Source organism: Gymnoscopelus microlampas, assembly GCF_963454915.1.
Source record: "Gymnoscopelus microlampas genome assembly, chromosome: 22".
In the NCBI taxonomy this organism is placed as follows: domain Eukaryota; kingdom Metazoa; phylum Chordata; class Actinopteri; order Myctophiformes; family Myctophidae; genus Gymnoscopelus; species Gymnoscopelus microlampas.
This window is the reverse complement of record NC_139959.1, coordinates 17,965,827-17,977,946: the sequence shown is the minus strand read 5'-3', so window position 1 is coordinate 17,977,946 and position 12,120 is coordinate 17,965,827. Positions and strand designations below refer to the sequence as shown.

At 40.0% G+C, this 12,120-nt stretch overlaps 1 pseudogene across 1 annotated transcript in view; it reads right to left on the bottom strand.

Moving 5' to 3' along the window:
• Nucleotides 1–318: 318 nt before the first annotated feature.
• The window catches only part of LOC311038781, a 46,403-nt pseudogene continuing 34,601 nt past the window's right edge, over nucleotides 319–12,120 (bottom strand). Inside the window, exons 15-24 of the transcript XR_014602943.1 lie at nucleotides 10,693–10,777; nucleotides 7,366–7,459; nucleotides 7,101–7,222; nucleotides 6,610–6,941; nucleotides 6,366–6,483; nucleotides 5,992–6,100; nucleotides 4,804–4,937; nucleotides 4,382–4,463; nucleotides 4,144–4,222; nucleotides 319–2,087 (exon numbers count right to left, since the gene is read on the bottom strand). The product of XR_014602943.1 is annotated as an uncharacterized misc_RNA (transcript). The remainder of the gene's footprint in view (nucleotides 2,088–4,143; nucleotides 4,223–4,381; nucleotides 4,464–4,803; nucleotides 4,938–5,991; nucleotides 6,101–6,365; nucleotides 6,484–6,609; nucleotides 6,942–7,100; nucleotides 7,223–7,365; nucleotides 7,460–10,692; nucleotides 10,778–12,120) is intronic.

Sequence of the window (12,120 nt, the reverse complement as noted above, 5' to 3'; positions counted from 1 at the left end):
TGTACTTGGTCTGCTCTACACCAAACCTCTTTGCCGAAAATAGCCGATCTACAAGCTAGTAGATCTGCTATTCTTAATTTATCCTAAGAATAGGGATTCTAGGGTTCAAGTGGTTAATAAAAAAAATAAAAAGTTCTTATCACACAAATATTTGGCGGACCCCTAGCTCTGGTCCATAGCGTAACTCCTTCTAATGCTAGCGGACCCTCTGTAGTAACTCCGAGGATCCCCTAAGGGTCCCGGACCCCCTGTTGAAGACCCCTGCATTAGAGATTAAATACAAAAAAAGAAAACAGATGAGGAGGGAGACTCTAGGCCTACCATGCAAAATATAGTTTTAATGCCTTTAAATACATATACAGTACAGTATATTAGCCTATAATTGTGTTTCTACAACTTTTGTACAGGCAAACAATGCAAATGGCTACACATCTTGGAGGCACCCGCGTTAGGAGTGCAAAACTCTTCCCCAGGCAACAATGGTAAGCGTGTGAAATAATTTCAAATATACATGGAAGGGGAGAAAGGGTTCACGCCATGATCACAGGCAGGTGTGGTGAAGGTGTGGTCTATGATAAGTCAATCAGTCATAGTTTAAATGAAACCAAAAACTAATCAGGGGTGTTGACTATATTATACTGTATAGAGAGAACAGTGACGGAAAAAGCACTCACATTTTTTACATCTTAGTAATCAGTGAAGTACACCCGGAAGTAGTAGTTCTTAAGACTTTTAAGGCAGAATGAATTCCATTTTCGCCAGAAACAGGCTGTATCAAATATGAATGAATATCAGTGATATTATTGTCATGAAAAATAAAAATACCTCAAAATTGTACAGTACTTGAATAAATGTACTTAGTTACTTTTCACCACTGGAGTCAATAAAATGTAAAGCATATTACCAACGTACATCCAGATATATACGCATGGACAGTTGGACACATATACATATGTATTACAGTATATAGGCCTATATACTTTATGCACGCACTTACACCCATACCTGCGTACATGCACAACAATACACATATATAAGGAAAAAGAACCCTTTACACAGTCAAAGTATATCAAGACTAAGGATAATGAGCTCATCAATAAAAAACATCAGAAGTCCCAGGACCAGTGTTGCCAGATTTTGCAAGAGAAACAAGCGGTCAGGTCTACGAAAACAAGCCCAAAAGAAGCAACTAGGCCACATGAACACACCCACGCACGTACAGCCAAATTAGTATACAGCATCAAGATCAGTTTTTAGCGCTTAAAACCTAAATACATCAGCTATTTGAAAATGGCAGATCTACAAGTGATGCGACACGTTGTGAGATTATAGATCTGCTATTTTCAAACAAATCTTTAAGAAAATGTGAAAAAAAAAGTTTTTTTAAGAACATTTTAAATACATAAATCTTTTATGTGGGTCGCTGGCTGGCACAAAATATTTTCAGATGGGGGTCCGTGGACAAATACATATTCACTTAGGGGGTCCTTGACATGAACATGTTTGAGAATCACTGAACAACATTTAGGAAGCAAGCCCAAATGAGCAACTACACTTTAGCAAGCCCAATTTAAGAGCCGCAACCCACTACCAATATAAGCAACTTTACAGAAAAAACAAGCTCAAAGTTGCTCATAATAAGCAGACTTGGCAACGCTGCCTAGGCTTTATTCTCATTTATACCAAATGGGGAAACAGTATTTAGCTTATTAATCCACCGTGCTTCTGCCTCTCTAAGTTTTTTGCCCAAATCTCCTCCCTGTACTTTTTCAATCACCCAGAATTTAAGATCATTTTCTGAATGGCCACACTGGCTGAAGTGTGTACCTAGAGAGCCAGCCTTGCCTCTTATATCACTCTTATGCTGCATTATCCTTGTTTTCAATTCCTGAGATGTTTGTCCTATATACAGTTTGGAACAAGGACATTGGATTGCATATATCACATCGTTTGTGACACATGTTGTCAGGGTTTCCAGGATGACAATCTGTCTGGTGTGAGGATTGGTGAATTCTTCAAGATCAGCAGATTGTGGGCAACAGGAGCAGTTTCGACAGGGCTGGTGTCCAGTCCGTGGTGGGCTCCGTCTGAAAGCAACAATACGCTGGTCTTTAAACGTTTCATGGAGTTCCAACACATCCCAATGTTTGTTTAAGACATGTTTGATTTCATTTGTCAATGGAAAATATTTCAGACTGAAAATCTATCTATCTATTGGATAATCTAGTCTTTGTTTTGGATGGAGTAAAGCATCTCTGTCAGAGTATAAAACCCTCTTGTAAGCTTTTTTGAAAAATAGTAGAATGGAAGGCTATACGCCCTGTCTATGAATCTGGCATGCGTCTCCTGTGATTTGGTTTTATTCAGATCTGCAGGTCTAGTCGTGTCACATGCTGCAATGCCCTACATTCTCAGTGGCTGCGTTTACATGGACAGGTTCATTCCACTTCAATTCGGAATGAATGCTCATTCCCCCTTCTGAAAACATGTTGTGCCATAGACCCCCATACAGATCTGTGTGGATTTGGAAAATACTCCACAACCCCCCCCCCCTAAATATCTTCTTTAAAAATAGCCTATCTACAACGTGAGCCTGTAGATCGTCTATTTTCAAGTATCCAATGTATTTGTATATAGGCTTGAAGTGCTCATAGTCGCTTTTGTTGGGCTTGTTTTCACAAAGTTGGTTGCTTATTTCTCTCGCAAAATCTGGCAACACTCACAGACTACGAGACACACACACACACACACACACACACACACACACACCGCTCACTCTCTGTGTCTTTCTCTGTCTCTCTATCTCCTCAGTGCAATAGTCTCAAATAAACAGCCCCCCTTTGAGCACGCTTGCTCACTCTCATTCTGTTTTATAATAATGTTTAACTTAATACAGGACTGGACGGTAACTGTGTGGGGGATCTGTTTGTTGTGGTCAGGTCCACCGACCTTCCATAGCCACGGTGGCTGTAATGTGCTCTCATTGGCTGTAGCGTGCATCTCCTCGCAAGGTGCTCGCAGCCCCGTTCATAGTGTATGATATTGTCTGTTGTCCTGTCCCAGACAGATCTGAATATCTAACAATTTAGATATCTGAAAACGGTCGGAAAGCCGTCGCAGAGCGGAGAATCGCGGCCACATCGGGTCGCAGAGCCTTTCACACACACAGAGCATTATCTCGCCGATCAAAGGCCGATCTGCGTCAGGTCGGGAGGTTTTGTCGGCGAGCGCCAAAAAATGTCGGCGACAGCAATATCGGACCTAATGTCCTGCAGTGTGTACCTGGCCTAAACTCATCAATAGCAGACCAATGGCCGTAGCCAGGATGCGGTGTGCTTCCATTATCAAACCTTCTCTCTCTTAACTTGTTTTATTGTCTCTCTTCTCTTCTTCCTCATTTACCTATATAGCTGGCAGCTTTGATTGATTGTGAGCTGTGGCTTGTTATTATTTCTCTCTGGCAGCCGTGACTTAATTGTTATTATTCATTACCAAGGCTGCCAGAGGTAAATAATAAATATATTTACCTGTCAAACACCCCCGCCCCCTCCCCCCGTCCCCCGCCCCCAACCTGGCCCGAAGCACTCTGCGCATGACCAGAGTTCTATTCCGAATGAATGCTTTGCTCATGTAAACGATTGAGGAACAGGAATACTTTTATTCAGGTGCCATGTAAACAGTTGGGTATACATTTCTATTCGGAATGAGTTCATTCTGAATGAATAAATATTGTGCATGTAAACGCACCCACTGTGTGTTGTCCACTTGCTTTTTCAATTCTCTTAAACCTAATCCCGCCAACTCAGATCACGCTGTACTCTGATTGGCTGATGCTAGTGCACTATAGTTTTGCACCCCAACTTCAAAGTTCAGGATTTTGGGAGGTTTGAAGCTAAATGTATTGAGACTGCCATGGGGTTACAATATTCTAAACTCTTTTAAGTAAATAAGTGCATAACTATATTAATGAACATGACAAACAATATGTATGGTATCACATAGCATATAAACGGCTATGCCAACAACAAGTTTGGAGCAGAGCTGGATCTGGTTAGCAGCAGCTATAGCTGGCCCCTGATTCTTTATTTTTATTTTGTATATGCCATCACTTTTGCAAGGCCAATTTGCTGGTGCTCATCATACTTTAATCCTCGACGGAAGACTGCAGTCCTCTTCAGTTTTTCCTGGCATATCTTCACCTTTTCATATTGCTCAGTGACATCTGTAACAACATTGTTTCACATTTATTTCACTACGGTATCTAAATGAATATATTTTTGCTTTTTTAACATCAACATTACAATTTAAATATATACACCACTGGATGATTATGAAGTAAATCAACTAGTGTTCCATAAATCAAATCAAATCTTTCTGTTACCTGGGACTGACTTGACACTTTTCTTGAGTGACTGGTTAATGGATGTCTGCATATCTTCTTGGAGTGTTTTCAGCAATATATCCTGAAATGAAGATAAACTGTTCAGTGCCAGAATTAAAAGTATGACAAGTGAATCTAGATGTGTCAATACATGTTCTACAAGGACACGGGGGCACACACACGCACGCACGCACGCACGCACGCACGCACGCACGCACGCACGCACGCACGCACGCACGCACGCACGCACGCACGCACGCACGCACGCACACACACACACACACACACACACACACTATCCAGTCATTGGCTATCAATAGTAATGGCCTGGGCCTCATTCCCCAGACGTTGTTAAGAAGAAATTACTGCCAATATTACTATGGAATTTGGTCTATTTCTGAGATAGATGAGTGTTAAGAAACCTTCAGACGCGCCATGTCATCCAGCATGTCTCTCTTAGCCTTTTTAAACATGGTGGATTTTGAAACTTTGAGATGCCTGTCCATTTCCTGCCTCATCTTGGCCCCCATGCCTGATCCCCTGTGTGCTGCTGCTTCTACAGTACAACAAACAAACACAATTCAATTAGATCAGCCATTCTCAACCTGTGGGCTGGGCAAGATTTACATTGATTAATTGCTCATTTAAATATTTTCATTTAACTTAATTTTCATTTGAATTTTTAGCGTTGAATTTACTTAACATTAACGTATTTATAAACTTTCTTTAAAACCTTGAAAGGTGAGTTTTCATTGTCATACAGCTGAATAATAACTTAAAGTATACAATGTTGGTTCCATAGATCCAAACTGGAACACGATCGATTGATTGATCATTAAAATGACGGCGGCTGATGGTCAGATGGGTGGGCCGCTTTGAGATTTTCAGGTGGGCCCTATGACAGAGTTGGGCGGGTCTTGCCTTATGGGGAAGTTAGAGATGACAGATAGACTCACTCCGCAGGGGGAACAGTTCAGTGGGATCACATAACGTAACGCAAGTAACGCACCCATTTAAATCACAGTAACTCTAACGGCGTTACTGAATTGGAAAAGGTAACTAGTTACGTTATTAGTTAAAGCAAAAAGTAGTCGCGTTACACATGTAACGTGTTAGTCCCAACACTGGTCATCACGGAGTATGTTTTCGTTTGACAGAGGTAATTAAGATATACCTTTTAGGGACTTTCTCTAGAAATATTTACAAAGACATAAGTATACAAAAATACAAATACTCAAGTACAGTACAGATACTTAAAGAATGTTCTTACACTAAGTACAGTAATCAAATGTGCGTACTTCATTACTGTCCACCACTGCATGTAACTGTAGCTACTTGCTAGGTTGACACATTTCTGATGTTCTATTGTCTCCTCTGTTCTTTCGACAGATTAAAGTTACATTAGCCTGTCTGTCAGACTGCAGATTAGTGTCTTGCGTGCTTATAGTCACCTCTCAGGCAAATATGAATTACTATGCTGCTACCAGGCATTATCAGAACTTTTACTGCCATGTAGGGCATGTGAAAACGACTCTCCCACTGCCTATGCCAGAAGTTGTGCAAATGTTTTAGCTGATAATATACTATTGTATAGTGAAAACATGGCTTACTGGCATAACATGGCTGCATGGATTTCTCGATTGACTTTTCTAGACTGTAGTAGATGTTTTTCTTTTTTTCACAGATGATATTGACAAGTTTTGTCTTTAATTTCTCCTCCTGTTCAAGAGAAGAAAAAAATGAAAAGCAAATAGACTGAACACTCCAATTATACTATATTCATGGAAATTGGCTTCCATCAGATCAAGCATTATAAATCAAGCTACATTTAGAATTCTGCCTAGAACAAATGTCAATTCTGCCTAGAACAAATGTAATAGTAAGTAAATGAATGAATGAATGAATGAATAAATATATATATATTATTATTGTGTCTTTATATTACTTCAGAGACGAAACCCAACAAAATGAGGGGTAGTTATACCTCTGTCTTTATGAATGTCATCTGCAATGCAACCTCTTTGTGCTTGTCACTCAGGCTCTCTGTGTCAAGTGTGAATTCATTGATGGTCTCTTTGATGGGGCCAGATCGTCCTTCATTCCTGAAATGTATAAGATCTGCATTGAGTTAAGGAAGCCCTTTTAGACATCCCCCCCCCCCTCTCCTGGTATTATTAAATTTATATGCTGGAAGACATGTTTTATGACTGCTGACAGTAGCTACTTACGGGAAGGTCTTGAAAAACACTGGATCAATCTCTTCTCTCATGTTTTTAGATAATCTCTCATTGAGATTCAGTTTGCTTGCGTTTTTCTTTTTTGGTTTGTAATTGCCGTTGTTCTGAACTAAAGACTTCAATTTCGTATGATGGCTGCAGCCTTTTTCTCCCGTGGTGGCACGCTTCAACACTTTCTCACACGATTCTTCTGATGGCAAAATCCCATCATCGAGGCATTTTTCAAAAGCCTCATGAGACTTTGTCATCGATTGACCGACTTTATTGTTCCATTGCTGAAGTCTTGTTTCCAGGTGTTTGCACACTTCTGCCTTGAGGGAGTCCTGAAATCAAATTTGGCACTCAGAACAATAGAACCAGAATAATGTAGACCAGTGTCACCTGAACGTGTGTGTGTGTGTGTGTGTGTGTGTGTGTTGTGTGTGTGTGTGTGTGTGTGTGTGTGTGTGTGTGTGTGTGTGTGTGTGTGTGTGTGTTCTTACCGTTCCTTGAGTATTCGCCCCTTTCATCAGAGAAAGTATTCCATAGGCTCCGTTGACATAATAATTGGTCTTTGAGTGACGGTCACTGAGATCTTCCAGAAAACTCTTAAGTTTGGGTATTTCTGGAAAATTATGTTTATGTATAATCACAGTAAAATGTCCAAAATGTATGTTGTTTGTTTAAGTTTGTTTTAAGATTTAAAATACGGCATTTTCAGAGTGATGCAAATTATTAAATGCATACAACTACACATTATTTTCCTACCAGTGTCTACTTCTTGTAGATATTCTTGCCTGTTGAACTCTTTAGAGCTGACTGTGAACACTTGGAAAAAGTCACTTTTCCCACGGAAATGGTTCTGAAACAAAGAGAATGAATAAAAGAACAATAATAAATATAGCTGCAAGCAGCGATAATACGGGGCCAGTGAGAGAGAGAGAGAGAGAGAGAGACAGACAGACATGGAAACTGGAGAGAGAGAGAGAGTAATGGAAACTGGAGAGAGAGAGAGGGAGAGAGACATGGAAACTGGAGAGAGAGAGAGAGAGAGAGAGAGAGAGAGAGAGACATGGAAACTGGAGAGAGAGAGAGGGAGGGAGGGGATAGAGAGAGAGAGAGAGAGAGAGAGAGAGAGAGAGAGAGAGAGAGACCAAGTCAACACTAAGATCACTCGTTCACAAACCATTTACCAATAGAGAAATTGTATGTCTCCTCGCAACCGAAAACAGTGAAAGCAGCCTACAAGCTCAGAAACACGTTGCTATCTGAAAAGTTTTGAGATTATAGATCGGCTATTTTCAGAATGAAGCATGTCATACATTGAAAAAACGTACTCTCAAATAAGCATTTCAGGTTATCTTTACCATTTGCACATGTATTCATTGATACAGTCATGTTGTTTGCAATTCAACTTAAATGAAGTCTGCACCAAGTGAGGCTTGAACCGGCAACCTTGAGGTTGTGAGGCATTCATTTAAGCGGGAAGCCATTGGACCAACAGACCTGTTCTGGTGAAAACGGAGGTCATACAGATAATACCATATCACGCAAATAGCTGAAAAATCCTGGGTTTAAGTGTTTTTCAAACTGCTCAAAATTGCGGACAATCTAAAGGCGGAGCTTACTGGTCAAAGCGATAGATGTGTTCCTCATGAGTCAAGGAACAAGTGTAAGCAAGTTTCACGACTTTCGGCCAAACGAGGCAAGACTTTTGCCTGTTTAAAGTTTGCATTTTTTTAAAAATGCTATAGCGCCCCCCTTTGGCCAATTGGAATGAGATTGTTTTCAGTGATATTTGGAATGACCCTCTACATTACTGCAAAGCTTCAAAGTAATGTGAGTCTTGCATGTATGTGTTGGGGCAGATGAATAATTTTCATAAAACTGCAATAGTTAAAACCTATCTCCTCCTGGGATTTTTGAGTAATCTGCACGAAAACATTTTTGTTGTGTAACCAGATTTCTATTGTATTTGTTTGTATTACGTTTGACACCCCCTGGTGGTTGTTTCTGTGTATTTGCACACATGTATTTTATTTTGATAGCCCCACAATCAGGAAGTGCTTGTGTTTTATTGTGATAGCTTCACAATCAGGAAGTGTTACTCATTTCTGTCCAAGACCTTGCCAGAGGCAGCTGCATGTTACTGTTGGCTGCCTTCATGGCTACCTTCATATGATATCTTCTCCCTTCATAGTTTACATATGGTATCATCTGTAAGTTGCTTTGTTTATTAGCATAGAAGTGTGCATCTGTTTGTTAGCTTCATACTGGATACTTCATTACTTGTAAGAAATGTTTGTTGGTCATGCTATTTGCTAACTACCCATGTTAACTATGCTAATTGTTAACTGGCCATGCTTACTGAGTATGCTACTTTGGGTTATGGTTTCTTTGTGTTTTCATTGTTTAGTGCATTTAAAACAGTTTGTAATGCTGACATGTAGACACACTTATTGTCTTTAAATTTGAAGTTGTAGACTTACATTCACTTTGTCTATAAAAGCTAATTAGGCCTCTTATGTTTGTGTTGGTGAAATGTTATGTAGGCCTTATACTATGCTTGTCTGTTATTGTGTAGTGATGCAACATGCATAGTATCATTTTTATTTGTATAATGCTGTACATCATTCTCATTTGTGTGTTCCTGTCATTTTGTCATTCTGCAGTTTCACACTTCCTCCAGTAAAGCTACTAAAATCAACACTACTGCCTGTTCTTTGGAGCTTGATTAGGAGAGTGTTTAGCTGTCTGTCTAGTTGAACATACGTTCATGGGGACAACGTTTTGTGAGGACAGAATCATTTTACACATGAATTTAGGACCTTTGCCGACAAAACAAAAGCGGTGGATTTTCCATAAGTGAAAAAATGCATTAGTTAGGAGCAAATGACTGTTTTTCATATAATTCAAAATGGTGGGCGATCTAAAGGTCAGAGGTCAAAAGTCAGACCACGAAGGTTGTCGGGCATGAAGAAACGCATGCGTGTATCGAAGTTTCATGGCTGTAGGTCAAACAGGGCATGAGTTTTACCTGTTCAAAGTTGGCACTTCAATTGAGTGCTATAGCGCCACCTTTTGACGAAATATTTTGAAAATTATTTCTTGATAGTTTTTCATGAGCATCTACCATATGGCCGAGTTTCGTAAAAAGCGTATGCACGGTTAAGCCAGAACTGCCAAAAACAAGTGTTTTTCAAACTGCTCAAAATTGCGGAAAATCCAAGGGCGGAGCTTACTGGTCAAAGCGATACATGTGTTCCTCATGAGTCAAGGCACAAGTGTAACCAAGTTTCACGACTTTCGGCCAAACGAGGCATGACTTATTTCTGTTTAAAGTTTGCATTTTCAAAAAATTGCTATAGCGCCCCCCTTTGGCCAATTGAAGTAAGATTGGTTTCAGTGATATTTGGAATGACCCTCAACCTTTCTGCAAAGTTTCAAAGAAATGTGAGTCTGCATGTGTGTGTTAGGGGCAGATGAATAATTTTCATAAAACTGTAATAGTTAAAATCTATCTCCTCCTGGGATTTTTGAGCAATCTGCACGAAACGTTTAACACTTGAACTTTGGACCTATGCCGACAACACCTTGGCAGCGGATTTTCCATAAGTGAAAAAATGCAGAAGTTAGGAGCCAATGACTGTTTTTCATGTAATTCAAAATGGTGGGAGATCTAAAGGTCAGAGGTCAAAAGTCAGTCAGTTTCATGGCTGTAGGTTAAACAGGGCATGAGTTGTACCTGTTCAAAGTTGGTATTTTGTTATAGCGCCACCTTTTGACGTAAGATTGTGAGATTTATTTCTTGATAGTTTTTCATGACCATCTACCATATGGCCGAGTTTCGTAAAAAGCGTATGCACGGTTCAGCCAGAACTGCGAAAAGTGGCAGAAGAAAAATACTGCCAATAATAAAACAGGTCCAGAGCTGAGCTCTGGCCCCGTAATAATGTATGTATATGTGTGTGTGTGTGTGTGTGTGTGTGTGTGTGTGTGTGTGTGTGTGTGTGTGTGTGTGTGTATATACTGTATATATCATGCCAAGCCACCTGCTGCAAAATAGGGCCCTTAATGTCTGTCAGTAAAACATACCTTGATGGACGACTTTTCTTCAAATTTATTTTGCAGTTGTTCCTTGACTGTTTTGTTGGTTTGCAATATACAATCACGTTTTGACCTGGAAGAAAATGTGAAATTTATGTTTATTACGGGGCCAGAGCTCAGCTCTGGACCTGTTTTATTATTCCCTTTATTCCGTCACTTCTGCCACTTTTCGCAGTTCTGGCTTAACCGTGCTGTAGCTTTTTACGAAACTCGGCCATATGGTAGATGGTCATGAAAAACTATCAAGAAATAATTCTCACAATCTTTCGTCAAAAGGTGGCGCTATAGCACTCAACTGAAAATGCCAACTTTGAACAGGTACAACTCATGCCCTGTTTGACCTACAGCCATGAAACTTTGATAAACACATGCGTCTACTCATGATGAACAACTTTCACCCTCTGACTTTTGACCTCTGACCTTTAGATCGCCCACCATTTTGAATTATATGAAAAACAGTTTTTGGCTCATAACTTCTGCATTTTTTGGAATGGAAAATCCACTACTAACGTTTTGTCGCCAGAGGTCCAAAGTTCATGTGTAAAGAGTTTTGTGCAGATTACTCAAAAATCCCAGGAGGAGATAGATTTTAACTATTGCAGTTTTATGAAAATGATTCATCTGCCCCTAACACACATGCAGACTCACATTTCTTTGAAACTTTGCAGTAATGTAGAGGGTCATTCCAAATATCACGGCGCTATAGCAATTTTTTTTAACATGCAAACTTTAAACAGGCAAAAGTCATGCCTCGTTTGGCCGAAAGTCGTGAAACTTGCTTACACTTGTGCCTTGACTCATGAGGAACACATCTATCGCTTTGACCAGTAAGCTCCGCCCTTCGATTGTCCTCAATTTTGAGCAGTTTGAAAAACACTTAAACCCAGGATTTTCAGCTATTTGCGTGAAACTGTATCATCTCTGTGAGCTCCTTTTTCACAGGTTTTGGTCTGTTGATCCAATGGCTTTTCGCTTAAGCGTGTGCCTAACAACCTCAAGGTTGCCGGTTCAAGCCTCACTTGATGCAGACTTCATTTAAGTTGCATTTCACACAACATGAATGTGTCAATTAATACATGTGCAATTGTTAAAGATAACATGAAATGCTTATTTGAGAGTATGTTTTTTCAATGTAGGACATACTTCATTGTGAAAATAGCCGACCTACAATCTCACAACCTTTCAAATAGCAACATTTTGTGAGCTTGTAGATCGGCTACTTTCACTGGTTTCTGTTCCGAGGAGACATACAATTTCTCTATCGGTAGATGGTTAGGGAACCAGTGATCTAGAGTAGTTAACAAAACAAAGGCCTGGTCCGTCAGGGACGGAAAGAGTTATATATATCAACAGACACTACCAGGACTATCATATCTCTAGGTCAATGAGAAGAAAGGCAGCCTATGAGTCCGGAGG